At 34.2% G+C, this 15,571-nt stretch overlaps 2 long non-coding RNA genes and 1 other non-coding gene across 7 annotated transcripts in view; 1 reads left to right on the top strand and 2 right to left on the bottom strand.

Annotated features, from left to right (window-relative positions):
• The window catches only part of LOC144313794 (uncharacterized), a 466,610-nt gene that overhangs the window by 313,520 nt on the left and 137,519 nt on the right, over nucleotides 1-15,571 (bottom strand). The gene's annotated exons all lie outside the window — the stretch shown is intronic.
• Nucleotides 1-15,571, top strand: part of LOC144313793 (uncharacterized) — a 47,802-nt gene that overhangs the window by 18,641 nt on the left and 13,590 nt on the right. The window contains exon 5 of one of the 2 annotated variants that reach the window (XR_013379416.1): nucleotides 502-648. The exons of the other annotated variant lie outside the window; for it this stretch is intronic. This is a non-coding gene — a long non-coding RNA (uncharacterized LOC144313793). Of the gene's footprint in view, nucleotides 1-501; nucleotides 649-15,571 lie in introns of those variants that run through there. 2 annotated transcript variants of the gene reach the window in all.
• LOC144315051 (U4 spliceosomal RNA) lies at nucleotides 606-750 on the bottom strand. Its single transcript, XR_013380853.1, has one exon. It is a non-coding gene; the product is annotated as a U4 spliceosomal RNA (small nuclear RNA).

The raw sequence follows: 15,571 nt of genomic DNA, 5'->3' as shown, positions 1-15,571 counted from the left end.
CCCCATCAGTTGTGTTTCTACACACTAATAATGAGCTACAATGAAGAGAAAATAAGAAAATAATCCCATCTACAATTGTATCAGAATTAATAAAATACTTAGGAATAAATTTAACCAAGAAGTTGAAATCCTTTGCATTGAAAACTATAAGACACTGAGGTAGCAAAAAATGAATAGAGAAATATTTCACACTCAGAGACTGGAAGAATATTAAAATGTCTAAAGCCTGAAATAAACCCCTGCTTACATTGTCGATTAATCTATGATGAAGGAGACAAGAAAGTTAAATGTGGAAAAGACAGGCTCATCAACAAATAGTGTTGAGAAAACTGGACAGGTACATGCAAAATAACAAAACTGGACCACTTTTTTTTTTTTTTACATCATACACAAATATTAACTCAAAATAGATTAAAGACCTAAATGTAGGATGTGAAACCATAAAACTTAGAGAATAGTGAACTTTTGGAGATCCATCTTACCAATATTTTTTTGAACCAGTTTCCTCAAGCAAGAAGAACAAAAGTAAAAATAAACAACTGGGACTACATTAAATTGAAATGTTTTGCAAAGCTAAGGAAACCATCAACAAAACTAAAAGGCAACCTACTAAAAGGAAGATGATATTGGGGCAAATTATTTATCTTGATAAGGCTTTAATATCTAAAATATATAAAGATTTCAATTAGCAATAATCGCACCTCGGATAAACCTCATTGGCTACGATACTTAGACTCCTAACTCTGGGAGGCGAACTAGGGGTGGTGGAAGGGGAGGGGGCGGGGGGTGGGGGTAAATGGGTGACAGGCACTAGGGGGGGCACTTGACGGGATGAGCACTGGGTGTTATTCTGTATGTTGGTAAATTGAACACCAATAAAAAATAAATTTATTAAAAATAAATAAATAAATAAAATATATAAAGAACTCATAAAACTGAATCCAAAAAAATACAACTTGGTTTAAAAATGTGCAGAGAATCTGAATACACATTTTCCCAAAGACACAAACACACCACAGGTGCATAGGGAATCTCAACATTACTAATCATCAGGGTAATGCAAATAAAAACTGCAATAAAATATCACTTCACATCTTCAGACTGACCAGTATCGAAAAGGCTAAAAATAAGGAAGTGTTGTGCATTGTTGGTGGGAATGCAAATTGGTGCAGCCATTGTGTAAAACAGTACAGAGGTTTCTCAAAAAATTAAATACAGATATGCCTTATGATCCAGTTATTCCACTACTGAATTTTTATACAAAGAAAATGAGGACACTAATTTGAAAAGATATATGCACTCCTGTTTATTGCAGCATTACTTACAATAGCCAAGATATGGAAGCAAACCAAGTGTCCATCAATAGATGAACAGATAAAGAAGATGTGATATATGTGTGTATGCAATAATATTCTGCCATAAAAAAATGAAATTTTCCATTTGCAACATGGATGCCTCTAGACAGTATAATGTTAAGAAAATAATCCCAATAAATATAAATATCATATGATTTCACTATATGCATAATTAAAGAAATAAACCAAATGAACAAACAAAAAAAGAGACAAAAACCAGACTCTTAAATACAGAGAAAAACTGTGAGGGGCAGTGGGTGGGAGGAATGTGTGAAATAGGTAAAGGGGATTGAGACCATATTTATCTTGATGAGGACTGAGAAATATATAAAATTGTAGACTTACACAGGAAACAAACTGTTGGTTATCAGATAGGGAAGCAGTTAAGAGTGAGAAAAATTGGTGGAGGGGATTAAGATTTACCAAGTTCCAGTTATAAAGTAAATCATGGAGATGCAATGTACAGCACAAGGAATACAGTCGATAATATTGTAGTAACTTTATATGGTGACATAGTAACTAGACTTACTGTAGAGATCATAATATACAAAAATATTGAATCACTATGTTATATATCTGAAACTAACAAGGTATTGTAGGTCAATTATAGTTCAATAAAAAAAGATTTAGCCAATAGGGTTATTGTGCATTTTACATAATTTATACACTGGAAAAAATGTGTGACACAAATTAATTATGCAACATGAATTAATCATTATTAGGAAAATAGAGCAATCATAAATAAGCCATTTAAAATCAGTAAAGACAGCAAGAGATAAAAAACACAGTTGCTCTATTAAAAAATAAGAAAAAGGCAGTAAACAGAAGAGTGAATACTATGTAAAACAGAGTTGTAAATTAGATACCAAGTGGTAGAGTTCTTTCCAAAATTTAGAGAAGTAAAAGCAACAGAATTATGGATTTATTTAAATAATCATGAAAAAAGTGATGCAATTATCACTAAAAAGGTGATCCAAATATATCATACAAGAACCATTCTGAGGAACAGAGCAAATAGAGAAAACACTTATCAAAGAAATTACTAAAAATTTAACTTCTAATCAAGATGGTGCACACTCATCAGGGAAATACACATCAAAACTACGATGAGATATCACTTTACACCTGTCAAAATGTCTAAAATTAACAACACAGGAAACAAAAGGTGTTGGCAAGGATGCAGCAAAAGGGGAACCCTCTTGCACTTTTGGTGGGAAAACAAACTGGTACAGCCACTCTGGAAGACAGGATGGAGGTTCCTCAAAAAATTAAAAATAGAACTACCCTACAAGCCAGCAATTGTACTACTGGGTACTTACCCAAAGAATACAAATATACTGACTGAAGGGATGCATGCACCTCCATGTTTATGGCAGCGTTATCAACAATAGCAAAATTATGGAAAGAGCCCAAATGTCCATTGGCTGATGAATGGATAAAGAAGATGTGGTATATATACAATGGAATATTACTCAGTCACAAAAAAATAATAAAACCTTGCCATTTGCAATGATGTGGGTGGAGCTAGAGTGTTATGCTAAGCAAAATAAGTCAAAGACAGATACCATTTGCCACTCACATGGAACTTAAGAAACAAAACAAATGAACAAAACAAACTTTTTAAGTTTCCTTAAAAAGTTAAAAAAAAAACAAACAAACACCATACAGTCCAGTAATTCCACTACTGGTATTTAGCCCCCAAAAGCTAAAACATTAATTTAAAAAGATATATGTATTCCTATGTTCATTGCAGCTTTATTTACAATAGCTAATATATGGAAGCAACCCAAGTGTTGATAGATGAATGGATAAAGAAAATGTGTGTGTGTGTGTTCACATATGCACAATGGATTATTACTCAGCCATAAAAGAAGAATGAGGTCTTGCCATTTGTAGCAGCATGAGTGGACCTAGAAAATATTATGCTCAAGGAAATATGTCAGACAAAGGAAAATCCTGTGTCATTTCACTTTTATCTGGAATCTAAAAAACAAATAAACAAAACAGACTCACAAATACAGAGAACAAACTGATGATTGTCAGAGGGGAGTGGGCGGATAGGCCAAATCAGTGAAGAGAATTAAGAGATATAAATTTCCAGTGACACAACTACATTTCAATAATAAATTATTTTTTAAAAGCTAATTGGTTGGCTCAGTATGTGGATGCAAGCCACAAATACACAGTACCTGCTGTAAAGCTGTTGTCTTAGTAGAGGGATGGAATGGTCTGTTAAGAACACAGTGAGATGTCATTTCAGAAACAACACCCTAAGAAGAGCATCAGGATGCTCTTATATATGCTTATATGCTCTTTCAGTATTTATATACTGGAAATCAATGATTATTGCATGATTCTATGTCCCAATAGGTAGTAAATAAGGGTTGAGGAACGAAGGAATGTAAGGTATAGTCTGGCTTATCAGTTCCAGTGATCCCTTGATATTCTGGACTTTGTGTCCACACAATTCTGGCCTCTACAGACACAAAGGGAAGCCTAGCTTCTCATACAAATGACAGCAAGAGTATCACTCAGCTTTAAGCTTTAGCAGCTAGACACTTTGGGCTTCTCATGCCAAGGAATGATCTGGCAAGAAGAGAAGTCAAAATCTTGGCAGCAGTAACTGACGGGGATCATCAAAAGAATCTTGGTAAAATAAAACAAATGAAAGGGTCTACATATATCAGTAACAACAATACAAATATTTGCTGAATGGATAAAGGATATTTCAGCAAAATTATCTGCTGAAAGACAGAGGAGTCTCAGGATAGATTTAAGAACAGAGATACACCTAAATCAAAACTATAGCCAAAGTTTAATAAAAATTGCGAAGACAGGGAAATCGCTTCAATGGTTCAAATTTTGTGAAAATATACCCAACTGAAAAATACCAAAATGCCAAATGAAGTCTCACAAAGATATCTAAATTTGTGTTGCAGCATTCTCAAAAATCTAAGAAAAAAAATCCCAAGGATTAAAAAAACAAAAACAAAAACAAAAACAAAACCTCCAGGGCACATAGATGAATTAAGTGTCTGCCTTTGGCTTAGGTCATGATCCCAGGGTCCTGGGACTGAGCCCTACATTATTGGGCCTCCTTCCCCCTCCCCCCCCCCCCCCCGCCTCTGCCTACCACTCCCTCTGCCTGTGTACTCACTCACTCCATCACTGTCACATGAACAAATAAAATCTTTAAAAAAAAACCAAAACTCCAAGATCATTAAACAAGATTGACAAAGAACCTTGGGAAACAATAATACTCAGAGCATATGCCAAAATAAAATTTTAAAAATTCAGAGATTAGTGTGCAATAGGACAGAAAATGTAGCATTGAATCCTTGTAAGGAACCTATGTGAACCTGATATACCCCTGCATAAAGCTGGGTACTTTGTTTTTTTGTTTTTTTGTTTTTTTTAAGCTGGGTACTTTGAATGAAAGGGATTCACCTCCTATACACAAGCCTAGTGGGGGGACTAGTGGAGGGACTAATGGGGGGGGGGCGAGGGGAAGGTTTTCATCAAGAAAATAAGAACCTCTGTCTCTGACATAGTTCCAAAAGAAAGGGAAGTTTCTTCTGAGAAGCTATAACCACTGACTCTTCTCATATGCATCTCGTTTCATGTTTATACTTCTGTGAGGTCCAGGACACCTCAAACAGAGTAACTAAAGTAGTCCTCGATATTTGAAAATCAATGTGATTCACTATATTAATATACTAAAGAAAAAACAGAGAATGGTCTTAATTCAGGAAAAACATCTGACAAAATTTGCATCATTTCAAGAAAAACACACCCAGAAACCTAGGAATAGAAATTACTAACCTAATAAGAAACATTATTTTAAAAAATGACAGCTAGGGATGCCTGGGTGGCAGTTAAGTGCCTGCCTTTGGCTCAGGGCCTGATCCTGGAGTCCCGGGATCGAGTCCCACATCGGCTCCCAGCATGGAGCCTGCTTCTCCCTCTGCCTATGTCTCTGACTCTGTCTCTGTGTGTCTCTCATGAATAAACAAATACAATCTTTAAAAAAAAAATGACAGCTATTACCAACCTTAATGGTTAAAGACTGAAGGCTTTCCCATAATACAACAAGCCAAGGAAGTTCTTATTAACTTCTTCAAGACTGTAGTGGAATTATAGATAGTGCAATAGAACATGACAAAATTTCCTTTATTCAAAAGGAGAAAATAAAAAGTCTTTATTCATAGATGATATGACTTTCTATATCAAACACCCAAAATAATATACAAAAAGCTTCCAAAACTAATAAGTGATTCATCAAATTCTCATGTCAAAAGGTCAACATTGGAAAGAGTTTATTGTAATTCTCTATACTGGCAATGCAAAATTATTGGCATTTGAAAATTTTTTTAAAGTAAACATTTTTTAAATGTTACTATCCCAGAAAAAGCTCATCTTAAGTATAAATATAACAAAATATGAAGTATATATATTAACATTTTTAAAAATCCATGAAATCAATCAAAGAGCCAGATAAATTAAATGATTTAGCTTGTTCATGGAATGGACAACTCAATATTATTAAGAAATTAAGTGTTCCCAAATTTATCTATATAGTCAGTGCAACCTCAACAAAAAGACCAACAGACATTTTTGGAAATAAGATTTCAAAAGTTCTACGAAGTGGAAAAGTAACTAAACTAGCCAAAATGATTTGGAAATTTAAGGATAAAGTTGGAGGACTCATGACACCTGACTTCAATACTTACTATAAAATTACAGTATACAAGACATTGTGAAATTGGCAAATGGACACCTAGATCAGAACAAAATAGAGAGTCCAGAAATAGACCCACACAAATATAGTCAACTGATTTTTGACATGGTTACCAAAAACAATTAAATTAAGAAAGGATAGTCTTCTCAATAAGTGATACTAAAAACAATGGATTTCCATATGTAAAAGAAAAAAAAATCAACCTCCAACACATCTTCTCCAATATTTAACTCGAAGCTGACCAAATGTAAAACATAGAAGTATAGTAATTCCAGAAGAAAAATTTAGAGAAAATCTTGTCAACTTGGGTTTGGCAAAGGATTTTTAGATTTAACACCGGAATTAACCATCTGTAAATGAAAAAATGTAGTAATTTGGACTTTATGAAAATTTAGGAATTTTCTTAGTGTTGAGACTGAATAATCAAGCTACAGAGGGGAAGAATATATTTGCAAATTACATTTATGATGAGGGACTTGTAGCCAGAATATATAAAGAACTGTCAGAATTCAACAATAAGAAACCAAACAATCTACCAAACAATCTATCTTTCCTTTTTTTTTTTTTTTTAAGGGTAACTTCTGCCAAGATGATGTAACAGGAACCAGATGTATCTTCCCACAAGAAATGACAAAGAAAGAAAGAAATCAATCACTCACTCAATCTGAATTAATGGTTTTCAAAACATTGGATCTCAGTCAACAAAATACAGAAATTCCTGAGCAATGAAAACAAAGTGAGCCCTAGGATTGTCCAGCTTACTACTCTAAGAGTTTTCTGGCAGTTGAGCAGGAGGGAGAACACAGGTGGAGCTCATCAGACTCTTGATTTGACACATGCCAGAAATTCTAGAGAGACAGAAGCACTTATAGTTTGTAGGAAAGAGTAGTAGAGAATAAAGAGCGATACAGAGAAGAAACAGAGGTCTGCCTAGGGTCACCCTTGAGTATTCTTCAGAGGTAACATCAGAGTTCACAGAAAACCTGGCTGGAAGAGTGCCCATTCCCACAACCCAGACTGGAAAGCCTAACAATCCATGGGGCACTGAGCATGGTACTCAGACAGGTAATGCCTCCATAGTAAAGAATTAGCGGTAGAGTAAATCAACTGCTATGGTCTCATCTAAGGAATCTTCAAACCAAGACCCAGAAGGATGCAGCTGTTTCCAAGTAACTCAAATACATGCCAGATCAATGTTCAAATATGTTTATAAGAACAAAAATATCAGCCCCCCCCAAAATAAAATTCTCAATGTTTTCATCCAACTAAAGATTATCAAACATTTAAGAGTCAGAAAAATATGACCTGTAATGAGGAGAAAAATTAGTAAATAGGAACCAACCCATCTATGATATAGATGTTAGACTTATCATATAAGGACATTAAAATATAACTATTCCATATGTCCAAAGAAGAGAGAAAGAATAAATAATATTCAAAATATAAAAATAGACAAACATATATACAGCAAAGATGACAAAAGTAGGGAGAACATGTATTGAAAAACATGTAAAAAAAATCTGAATTTAACACAAATTTCTAGAAAAAATAAGGCTTCTAAAATGGAAAAAAGCAGAAGTAGAATACTTTTTTTGCCCACTATGTCATAATGACTAATATGCAGACTCTGAACAGGATTGCCTCAATTCAAATCCTGGTTCTAAAAGCTTATCTGTGTGATCTGGGACAACTTAAAATTTCTGGGCCTTGGTCTCTTCATTCTAAAATGTGGATCATAAATAGTACTTACCTCACAGAGTTATTCTGAGAGGTTAAAATGAGTCTAGAGGTTCAGTATTTAGAATGGGGTCTAGTACACAGTAAGAGCTATGTAAGGACTACCTCTTTAATAATATTACTACCAAAGGTCATCATGCCTATTACAAGGAACTCCACCTCTTGGTGTAAAACCTAGAAAAATTCACCTGTGCATCAGAAGACATTCACTGCAGTGTTAGTGTATATTTATAAACATTTCACAAGTACCTAAATCTCCATCAACATAAAAATGGATAAATTAATACTGATTATATTTGCGTAATAATATGAAGCAGTACATTAAAATGAATAAAAGAGTGGCAGCTACCATCATAGACAAGTCTCAAAAACAACATAGGGTCAATGAAAAACATAAGGTTCAGAAATATGTGTGTAATATGATGCCATAATATCAAAAGTTAGACGATGCAACATAACATACATGTGAACTCATGTATACACAGCATAGAGAAATGTGTAAGAAAGGTGGACCACAAAAATTAAAATAGTGGAGTGGGAAGTGGAAGAACACACAGGAAAGTTCAACCATAGCTGTAAATTTAGTTGTGGCATCTGCAGCAAACTATTAGGATATACTGAAACTTACTGTATCGAGGCATACATATGAGTATTTTATTCTCATTTTCCTGTTTTAAATGTTTCCTAATAAAAACAATTTTCTGACTAGAATGAACACTTGAGTATTAAAATTGAAAGAGATCAAGAATGACAAACTAAAAGAGAGGAGACAAACATTTAGACATAGCTTGATGAAATTTTTGAAAATCAAGGATAAAAGATATTGGAACTATCCAGTCATAAGAAGTCCACTTAACAAGGGGGAAAAATTGTAGGGAACTATAAACAGTTCTCTAACACTAAATGGCAAAAGTCACAGGGCAAAGTCTACAGTTTTGAAGAGAGACTGGGTATGAGAAGTTCATGTTCCCATCAGCTGATGATTGGGTGTAAGGGAACAAGGATATTCTTAGTCATTGAAGGATTCAGAAATTACACCTGAACTCTCTCTGAAATATCTACTGAAATACATTTCAGCTGACCAAGAGATCAATCCAAAGAAGAAAACCTGTAAGTCATGGTATAAAAGAATTGAAGATGAACAATGTAGTCTGTAAATGTAGATAAACCCAAGTAATTATGAACCAGACTTAATACATTATCAGTAGTAACATTTGACAAATAGATTTATACACCAAAAATTAATAATCTTATAGATCTAAACTGACAGTTTGAATCAACAAAAAGTATAAACATGGAAAGAGATAATGCAATTTGGAGTTCCTTATATAGCAGGAAGAAAAGAGAAATTTCCATTTGTGTTAGTTGTAGTTTACTTAATTTTTAATTCTCAGTAAGTAGAATGACTTAAAATATAACCAAGACTTCTGGTTTCAACTCTAGCATGTAAAGATTTTGGAAATCAATCCCATTCTGAGAAGAAAAAGTTGGACAAACTGAAAGTTAATGTCTTTTCCTGTGCTTATCAGAGAACTGAGTTTATAAGTCAAACTGAGGCCATAAAATCTGGAAAGACAGGTGAATCCAGGGTTATGGCCCAGATTTGCCTAACTGGGGAAGAAGCCAATGGAGTTAAAACTGGTAGAAATACTCAACTGGTCATTTGGATGAATTGCTAAAGGCTGCAGGTTGACTGGTCCAAGTGTGAGAAACTCCTGGGAGCTGCAGTCTTAGAAAAACCCCCACATTTCCCGGTCTTTTCCTTCAGGAAACCCACCTGGTTGGAAAGATCAGAAAAAGAGTCTCTGGCAGGTGGAAGGGAAGAGTAAAGCTTATGAAATATGTCTTGAGTTTTCTCAAAAAGGAGAAATATTTTCCAGGATGAAAGATTTTACCACAGCATTGCTCAAGAGCCATGGGAGAGGGCATTGCTCTCATTCCAGCTCCCTCTCACCCTCTTGTCTCACATAAGGGAAATAGCAGTCATCTATATGTTATGGGCTGAGATGTGTCCCCCTCAAAATGTCTATGAAGTCCTAACCTCCAGTACCTCCAAATATGACTGATTTTGGAGGTAGGGTCTTTGAAGAAGTAATTAAGTTAAAAAGAGCTCATTAGGGTGGAACCTAATTAAACATGACTGGAATTCTTATAGAAAGAGATTAAGACAACACACACAGAGGAAAAATAAAGGTAGAAGACAGCCAAATGGGACACGTGGGTGGCTCAGTGGTTGAGCATCTGCCTTCGGCTCAGGGGGTGATCCCTGCATCCTGGGATTGAGTCCCACATCGGGCTTCCCATGGAAGCCTACTTCTCCCTCTACCTGTGTCTCTGCCTCTGTGTGTGTGTGTTTCTCGTGAATAAATAAATAAAATCTTTATTTAAAAAAAGAGTTTTAAGAGTCTCTCTGCAGAAGAATACTTAGGGATCCCCAAAGTTAAAAGGAAGAAAAAAAGGATGCTAGAGGAATTTGAAACAACTAGTACATATACCTAAAGAGAACATGAGATAAAACCTACATCCTAACTAGAGGGACATAAATCTCACACTAGAAATCTATTTACTTCAATTCCTATTACACAATACAGGTTCAACTTTCCACCAAAAATTAAAAATATGCCAAAAAGCAAGAAAAAAAGAGTCTGAAGAGAAAAGGTAAACATCAGAGTCAGACTCAGCTATGAAATAAATTGTGGTATTATGAAGCAGGAAATTTAAAATGACTATAATTAATATGGTAAGAGTTCTAATAGAAAAAGTAGACAATAGGCAAAAACAGATAATATAAGCCAAGACATGGAAGTTCTGAGAAAAGAATCAAAAGGAAATACTAGAAATTAAATACACTGTAGCTGAAATGAAGAATGCCTTTTATAGGGTTTTTGGCAGACTCAGTAGGCTAAGGAAAGAATTCGTGAGCTTGAAGATAGGTCAATAGAAACTGTGAGAACTGAAATGCAAAGGAAATAAGAATGAGAGAATAGAATACTATATTCAAGAACAATGGGACAATTTCAAAAGATGCAACATGCATAATTAGAATAGTAGAAGAGAATGGAGCAAAATTAATATTTGAAGTAATAATAGCTGAGAATTTTCAAAAAGTAATGATAGATATCAAACCATAGATCCAAATATAGTTTAAAAAAAACTCTACTTAGACATATTATATTGTAACTGCGGGAAACCAAAGACAAAAATAATATCTTGAAAGAAGCCTTTCCCTGTAGAGAATAATACACTTTGCCTGGAGAGGAACAGGGTAAGATTTACAGGTCTCTTATCAGAAACCATGCAAGCAAAAAGAAAGTGGGAGGAAATATTAAATGTACTGAAAGAAAAAAAAGAAATGCTCAACCAGAATTTTATCAAAATTCTATTTCAAAAATGAAGGAAAAGTTAAGTCTTTCTCAGATAATCAGAAACTGAATTCACCACCAGCAGGCCTACCCTGCAAGAAATTGGAGGAAATTTTCTTCATGTAGGAGGATAAAATAAAAAAAAAAAAAAAAAGGAAGAGCATCAGCGAAGGAATAAAGGTAACATAAAAACTTTTTTTCTCATTACTAACTGATATAAAATGTAACTCTGTTTAAAGTACTAATAGTAATTACAGATTGGATTGTTATAGTATTTTCGTAAGTGAAATGAATGACAGCATTGTCACAAAGAATTAGTAATGCTCTATTAAAAGGCACCTGCACTACACTTGAAACAAGTGTCAACTGAAAGTGATCTTACATTAATTAAAATTAAATGTTTTAAACTCTAGAGAAACTATTAAAAGTATATATTCTTAAAAGTGTGATAGATATGTTTAAAAAGGGTAAAATGAGATCATATAGAATGCCCATATAAAACCAGAGAAGGCAGAAAAGAAGCTTCTGGCAATAAACACAAAACAAGTACAAACATAATCACTATTAATTCAATTATACCAGTAATCACTTAAATATGAATGATGTGTATAGGCTAAATAAAAGAAGGATGCAGAAAAAGGGGAACCCTCTTATACTGTTGGTGGGAATGCAAACTGGTACAGCCACCCTGGAAAACAGTATGGAGATTCCTCAAAAAACTAAAAATAGAACTACCCTACTATCCAGCAATAGCACTCCTAAGTATTTACCCAGAGGATACAAAAATACCAATTTGAAGGGAAACATGCACCCCAATGTTTATAGCAGCATGATCTACAATAGTGAAATTATGCAAAGAGCCCAAACATCCAACAACTGATGAATGGATAAAGAAGTTGTGCTGGGGGCACCTGGGTGGCTCAGTGGTTGAGCATCTGCCTCTGGTTGAGCATGGCCCAGGTCATGATCCCAGAATCCTGGGATCGAGTCCCACATCAGGCTCCCCACAGGGAGCCTACTTTTCCCTCTACCTGTGTCTCTGCCTCTCTCTCTCTCATGAATAAATAAAGAAAATCTTTTTTAAAAAGTGTGTAGTGTATATAATGGAATATTGTGTATTATAAAAATATATAAATACACACACATATAATGGAATATTACTCAGCCATCAAAAAGAATGAAATCTTGCCATGTGCAATGACATGGATGGAACTAGAGAGTATTATGCTAAATGAAACATCAGTCAGAGAATGACGACACATGATTTCACTTATATGTAGAATTTAAGAAATAAAACAAATGAACATGGTGGGGGGGGAGGAGAGGAAGAGAGAGTCAAACCAAGAAACAGACTCTTAATTATAGAAAACAAACTGATGGTTACCAGAGGGAAGGTGGAGGTGGAGGGGAAATAGGTAATAGGGATAAAGGAAGGCATTTGTCATGGTGAGCACTGGATATTTTATCTAGGTGTTAAACCACTGAATTCCACACCTGAAACTAACATTACACTGGATTTGGCAACTGGAATTTAAATAAAATCTTAAAGAGAAAAAAAGTAAAAAAAAAAAAAAATCAAAGATGGAGATTGTGGGAGTGGTTTTATTAAAGAAAAGCCAGGGCACCTGGATGGCTCAATGTTTGAGCGTCTGTCATTGGCTCAAATCAAATCCCAGAGTCCTGAGATCAACTCCTGCATCAGGCTCCCCACAGGGAGCCTGCTACTCCCTCTGCCTACATCTCTGCCTCTCTGTGTCTCTCATGAATAAATAAATAAAACCTTAAAAAAAAAGAAGGTCATGAATAAATAAATAAAACCTTAAAAAAAAAGGGCAAAGCTCTGTTACTGGTAAAAAAACAAAACACTTTAAGGATGGATAGGTTAAGAGCAAAAGGAGAGCTACATCATGCTATCAGTAAATAAAAGAAAGTTGAAGTTAGCTATATTAATTTCACACAAAGTAAATGTAGCAATCCTAACCATGTATGCACATAATAGAGGAACAAAAACAGTGAAACAAAACTGACAGAACTGAAAGAAGAAATGGACATATTCACTGTTATGGAGACTTCAACACCTCTTGCCAGTACTTGAGAGGTCAAACAGGAAGAAAACCAACAAGGATATAGTTAAGCTGAACACTACCAATCAACTTGAATTAACTGATAATTTCAGAACATGCCTTTTAAGAAAAATGATCACTTCGTAACATATATAAATATCAAATCATTATGTTGTACTCCTGAAACTAATATAATGTTAGGTCAATTATATCTCAATAAAAAAGAAAAGTAGAAACACACACACACACACACATACACACAAAGGCAGAATGAACACTCTTCTCAAGTTCTCATGGAGCTATCACCAAGACAGACCACATTCTGGGTTATAGGACACACCTTAACAAATTTAAAAGAAAAAAAATTATTCAAAATATGTTCTCAGATCACAATGGAATAAAACTTGAAATCTATAACAAAGAGATAGCTGGGAAATCTCCAAACATTTGAAAATAAAGAATACACTTCAAAGACATGGAAAATTTTTTTTTAAAAATAAGACATAGATCAAAGAAGTCTCCAAAATAAAAACTTTATCAACTGAGTGCAAATTACTAAATTTCTGAGATGTAGCAAAAGCAGTGGTTAGAAGGACATATATCACATTAAATGCATAAATTAGAAAAAGAGTAACAACGTAAAATCAATAACCAAAACTTCCACCTAGGGAAACTACAGAAAGAAGAGCAATTTAAACATAAAACAAACACAAGAAAAGAAATAACCAAAATTAGAGAATAAACCAAAGAAATTGAGAATAGGAAAACAATAAATTCAATAAAATTCAAATCTTATTTGAATGATCAACAAAATTGATAAATGTTTAGCTAACAAAGACACCATATGTAAATCAACGCTGAAAGAAGGGCCAACATCTATTGATCCTCTGGACATTAAAAGATAATAAACTCTACACCCACAAATTTGATAATTTACATGAATGGACCAATTCCTTGAGAGATGGTAACTAGCAAAATGAATAGGAGAGATACCCTAAATACTCTTACATTTAATAAAGACACTGAAGCAGTAATTCATAACCTTTAAAAAAGAAAAAAAAAAGAGGCCAGGCCCAGCTGGATTCATCGAAGAATTCTACCAAATATTTATGGAAGCAGTTATACCAATTCTTCACCATATTTTCCAGAAAACAGAGGCAAAGAGAATACTTCTTAACTTACTCTATGAGGCCAGTATTTTCCCTAACACCAAAACCAGTGGGAAAAAAATTATAAGAAGGGAAAACTACTATTATCTCTTATGAATGTATGCACAAAGTTCCCACAAATTATTAGCAAATAAAATCCAACAATGTATAAAAAAGAATTACATACTATGACCAAGTGTGATTTATTCTATGCATACAAATATTGTTTAGCAAAATCAATGCAACCCATTACCATCAACAGAACAAGAAAAATCATATATTTCTATAAATCAACACAGAAAAAAAAAATTGACAAAAGTCAAGCACCCTTTCAGGATAATAATAATAATAATAATAATAATAATAATAAAAACATCTTCTTAGTAAACTAGGAATAGAAACTTCCTCAGTTTGATAGAGAACATCTAAAAAGAAAATCTACTGGGGGGCCTGGGAGGGTTCAGTCAGTTAAGCGTCTGCCTTCCGGTAAGGTCATGATTTCTGGATCCTGGGATCCAGCCCTAAGTTGGGTTCCCTGCGCAGTGAGGAGTCTGCTTCTCTCTCTGCCCCTCCTCCCAGATCCCAGCTCTCTCTCTCTCTCATATGCACTCTCTCCCCCAAATAATAAAATCTTTAAAAATAATAATAAAAAAATAAAAGAAAGTCTACTGCTGACATCAAACAATGATAGGAAGTTGGATGCCTTCCCCTAAGATGAGGAATAACACAAGGAAGTCTCTTCTCATCACTCTTATTCAACATCATACTTGAAGTCCTGCCAGTGCAATAAAAAATAAAAGATACACTAACTGGGAAGGAAGGAATAGAAGTATCTTTCTTCACAGATGACATGATTGTCTATGTAGAAAATCCAAAGAACTACCCCCCAAAATCTCCTGGGACTAATAAATGATTACAAACATGGCTTCAGGATACAAGGTTAATACACAAAATTCATTGACTTTCCTAGAAACTTACAACAGATCATTGGAATTTGAAATTAAAAAACGCAATACTATTTTAGTAGCTCCCAAAATAATTTATTTATGTATGGATCTAACAAAAGATGTATAAGATCAATAAGCAGAAAACCATAAACTTATTAAAGACTTATGAAGATCTATATAAATAGATACTTTTTATTCTTGGATTGAAATACTTAGTATTG

This window comes from Canis aureus, chromosome 5 (assembly GCF_053574225.1).
Source record: "Canis aureus isolate CA01 chromosome 5, VMU_Caureus_v.1.0, whole genome shotgun sequence".
NCBI classification, from domain to species: Eukaryota; Metazoa; Chordata; class Mammalia; order Carnivora; family Canidae; genus Canis; species Canis aureus.
The sequence above is the reverse complement of the archived record's forward strand: the minus strand, read 5'-3'. Positions and strand labels throughout refer to the sequence as shown.